General features: G+C 36.0%; 2 pseudogenes; both read left to right on the top strand.

The window, feature by feature from the left end:
* Positions 1–327: 327 nt before the first annotated feature.
* On the top strand, positions 328–1,197 carry LOC146929192 (uncharacterized; annotated as a pseudogene).
* A 2,048-nt stretch (positions 1,198–3,245) lies between these two features.
* LOC146929191 (protein FAR1-RELATED SEQUENCE 5-like) lies at positions 3,246–4,635 on the top strand (annotated as a pseudogene).
* The last annotated feature ends 243 nt before the right edge of the window (positions 4,636–4,878 follow it).

Genomic DNA, 4,878 nt, shown 5'->3' with positions numbered 1-4,878 from the left:
TTCAAATTTCTTATTCGTATCTGTTTTTATTTTTCTGTCATTTAAATTTCTGTCATTTATTTTTCTGTTTTTAAAAATTCAAAGATACCAATTTTTTTATAGAAAATCCAAAAATACAAAAAATATATATTATCCCAGTTGACTATGTCCTACTAAGAACTTTGTGTAGTTTGTTTCATGTGTGATACCAAAACATGTGTTCTACAGTTTGATCCAGACAAAGACAGAACTAAACATGCGCTTCGAAAAGCATTCTATATTGCAAGAGAAAGGGCATAACAACAGGAAACAATCCTAATTTACGACAATTCATCAGTCGAGTCAGAAATGGGAGATCATCCTTGCATTACTCTCGGAGACTATGGGAGGCTGGATAACTTCGTAGAAGTATCACTTGGGTTCCAACAAGCAAACCCGGTGGTGTTTGACATCAAGAATAATGTTACACTAAATTTGAAATCTAACCAATTTTTATGTAAGGAGTCGGAAGATTGCAACGCTCACTTGACACGCTTTCTGGATGTCTGCAGCACAATCAACCGAGCTAGAGTGTCGGAATCTGATAAACGAATCAGGTTGTTTCGGTATTCTCTAACCAGACGGGCAAAAGGTTGGTAGGATACATTATCAAGTGGTACGATCGAGACATGGGATCAGCTCAAGAGAGAGTTATTGGGCAGGTATTTCCCCATTGCAAAATACTTAACACGGAAGAAGGAGATTTCCAGCTTCAAGCAACAAGAGGGTGAAGTACTTTATGACGCATGAGAGAGGTTCAAGTTATTGTTTAAGTGGTGTCCAAGTCACAAGTTATAAGAAATGGACATCATACAAGCCTTCAACACGGGATTAAAACCAGCCACTCGGATGTTACTATATGCTTCTTTATGAGGAACCATGAAAATCAAGACAGTTGTTGAGGTGCGAGAGCTGATGGACAACATGTCTATGAATGAATATCAGGGACACACCGAGGAAGAGGCTACCCCTAAGAAGAAAGGTATGAAAGATCTAAACACCCTGGATGCTTTACTTGCTAGTAACAAACTTCTCAGCAATCAACTAGAAACTTTAGCAAAGAGGTTGTAAGCTCGTTAAGTTGCACAATTATCTGCAAAAGCCACACGAGACTTCTGTGAGTAAGCTCGTGAAAGCGGGGCATGCTTACCAGCAAGTTTGGGATTTCCAGAAGAGTAGGTGATATATATGGGAAATTATTCCAGACAGCAGAAGAATCAATACCCAAACACTTACAATCCAAGTTGGGCAGAACATCCAAACTTTTCTTACCAAAGAAACAATGTTCTACAACCACCACAGACAAATCGCCCCTCCCCCCCCCCCTAAGGAACTCAACAACAACAACCTAGGGAAAGTCTAGAAGAGGTGCTTTCTTAGTGCATAATGAACATTCAGGGAACTCTTAGTGCATAATGAACTCGAAAGACTGGCCATGGAAATGGAAGAAACTTAGAAGAGGACCGAAGTTGCTATTAAGAACTTGGAAGTGCAGAAGGGACAACTGTCTACTGAATTTGGAAATGTTACAAGAACATAATTTTCAGGAACAACTCTGGATAATCCTAGGAATGAAACTTCCAAAATGATGGAGGTGGGAAAGGATGAAGAGAAATATATTGATAATCTGGTAACTGAAAATAAGGTCACAGAAGCGTTAAAGAAAATGGTGAAGGAATGGTCCACTCTCAGAGTTATACTGCAAACTAGGAAAGTGACTGAAAATAAATGCTGCAATAGCCTTCTAGATATTCTCACCAACCGGTAAACCACTTTATGATAACTTGGTAGTTGTTACCAAAGAAGATCACAAGAAGCATGAAGATGACTCTCCGAAGAAAATGGAAGAACGATGATGTTTTAGCATACCAATTACCATCAAGGGGTTCTATGTTGCCAATTTTTTTGGTACCTTGCCTTTCAAGCCACCCTTTTATATTCTTATTATCCTTTGTGAAACCTCTTTGAGCCTCCAGCAATAATTTCTTTTGTTGTTACTAAGTGACGAATCATGACACAGTTTTGAACCTTAATGTAATCTATTGATATATCTTGGAGTTAGATAGAATTTTTATAACTTGGTACGGTTTGAAGCTTAGTTTGGGGTTGCTATTTGGTTGGAATTAGCAATATTTTATGTTTGGGGTGGGGCACCAGTAAAACTTATTTATCAAAAAGAAAAAAATGAAAAAAAATGTAGATTGTCATGGGTCTACACAAAAAAAAAAATAGGAAAAAGAAAAAAAATCAACAGGCAAAAACATCAAAAAAATTTGGTCTCTTCAAAAAAAAAATGTATGCTATTGAAAAAGATAAATAGTTCTACTTAGTACCCATCTTGTTTGAATTGAGGAAGGAAGATTGACAACACATCAATGTTTAGTAGGAATCCCTAGGTTAATAATCTAACTCCGACTTTCTTTATTAGCCTATTTCCCAAAATATATCAACCCTTAACCTAAGACAAGTTATAACCCTTAAAGTCCTCAAAGTATGTGAATAATCTTATTTTGACTGTGGGTTTAGAATTGTCTCAAATTTATATTAAGGTACATTCGTGGGACGACTATATAGTAGGCAAATGTTGTGACCAGCCCTACTGGCTTTAGGAGATACATATGTGTATCGTGGAAGAGAGTATGGTTGATGATATGAGCTATCTTCTCCAAGTCTTTCCCGCTTGGGGTTCCACTTGTGTAACATTGGCCATTTTATGGTATATAACATTGCCCAATCAGGGTGTGCCACATGGCACACCCTTTTTTTAAAAAAAAAATCAATTAAAGGAGAACTAGAAAACACGTGAGAGTAGAACTGCAATAGAAAACGCGCGCCATTTCTTTCAACTTCCTCCTTCTACTTCAAAATAAACTCACTCAATATCATCATCAATTTTCCATCCACCGTCGGTCGTCACTGCTGCCTCCGCCGTCGTCAACCTGCCATGAATGCGTCATCATAAGTTTTTTTTTTCTTTTATCTTTTTCTTTACAATGATTGAAATGTTCATAGAAATGAGATTAACCCATAATTAAAATCAAAATTTCTATGAAAATAGAGAATAACAACACTTGATCAAGAAGATAAAACAATCGTTTTTGAACTAGTTTAAATTTATTAGGATTTGATTTTAGGAAATTTAGGGTTTTATTTAAGGATGTATAGAACCCATTGCAATGCATACATAAACTCTGTTTTTTTTTTTTAAAAGCTTGACTCATGTTGTTGTTTTGAAATAGGCAAAGGGGATTGATTGATCCTTGAATTTTTTTGTTCTTATCATTCATTCTGTTTTAATGTTTTCTTTCTTAATGTTTTGTATGAATTGTTTTTTATGCCTTATGTTCTTTATTTTCTTTTTAGGTTCCTTGGATAGTTTGATCAAATATGGCATCTTCAGATGTTGACTGGAAACCAAAGATTGGAATGGGATTTGATTCTATGGAAGAGGCTAGTAAATTTTGGCTTGCTTATAGTTTCCGTGTGGGCTTTGGAGTTAGAGTACGTTTCACAAACAAAAAAGAAGATGGTAGTGTATCGTTATGTCGATTGGTTTGTTGTAAGGAAGGGCTAAAGAGGGAGGAGAAAAGATATGCATATGAAGGAAAATATACGAGAGCCGGTATTAGAACAAATTGCCCTATAAGAATTACACTTTCTCGTAAGAATGGAAATTTGGTCATCCATGACTTTGAAGAAGAACATAACCATAATCTACAAAATTCAGAGACAACACACATGCTTCGGTCACATAGAAAGATAACTGAAGTACAAGCATATGAGATTGATTTGGCCAATGACTCTGGATTAAGGCAGAAGTTAACATTTCAACTTTTGAGCACACAAGCAGGGCATATAGCTAATGTTGGATTTACAGAGGTGGATGTAAGAAACTACATCACTGCAAGAAGAAAAAGAAGTATGGCGTATGGTGAGATTGGATGTCTTTCACAATATTTTCAACGACAATTGTTGGAGAATCCATCCTTCTTTCATGCATATCAGATGGATGTAGAATAACATATTACCAATGTGTTTTGGTGTGATGCACAAATGATTTTGGATTACGGGTATTTTGGCGATATTGTTTCATTGGACACCATGTACTGTACCAACCATGCCAATAGACCACTTGCTTTTTTCTTTCTTTCTTTCAGGTTTCAACCATTATAGAGGTTCAGTCATATTTGGGGCGACACTAATGTATGATGAGACAAGTGAGTCATTTAGATGGTTGTTTGATACATTCTTACAGGGACACAACAACAAAAAACCAAAGACGATCTTCACTGACCAAGATCAAGCAATGGCAAAGGCAGTTGTAGATGTGATGCCCGAGACTCATCATGGTTTATGCACATGGCACTTGTTACAAAATGGAGTTAAACATCTTGGGAACTTGATGAAGGAAGGATCTTCTTTGCTTAGTGATATCAAAAAATGCATGTATGCTATTGACATTGAAGCAGATTTTGAGAAAGCTTGGTTTGACTTGATCCATAAATTTAATATTCATGATAAATCTTCGATCAAGTCAACTTATGGTATTAAAAAAAAATGGGATGCATGTTTTATGAAGGAAGTGTTAACACTTGGCATGCGAAGTACACAAGTTAGTGAAAGTTTAAATGCTCACTTCAAGTCTTGTATGAAACTGAATGTGAATATCCTAGAATTCTTCAACCATTTTGAAATAGTTGTTGAGGAGAAGAGAGCAAAAGAATTGAGTTGTGTGTATGAATTCTCACATAAGCTTGCAAGGTTAGTATATGAAACTACACCAATACTAATCCAAATGGGAAAAATATACACACACTGTATTTGAATTGTTTCAAGATGAGTTTAAGTTATTCTTAACTT

The sequence above is a fragment of the Medicago sativa genome, chromosome 4 (genome assembly GCF_051527215.1).
Source record: "Medicago sativa cultivar Bolivia chromosome 4, Bolivia_mono, whole genome shotgun sequence".
Taxonomy (NCBI): Eukaryota; Viridiplantae; Streptophyta; class Magnoliopsida; order Fabales; family Fabaceae; genus Medicago; species Medicago sativa.
Note: the sequence above shows the minus strand (reverse complement) of the source record. Positions and strands in the feature narration are given on the sequence as shown.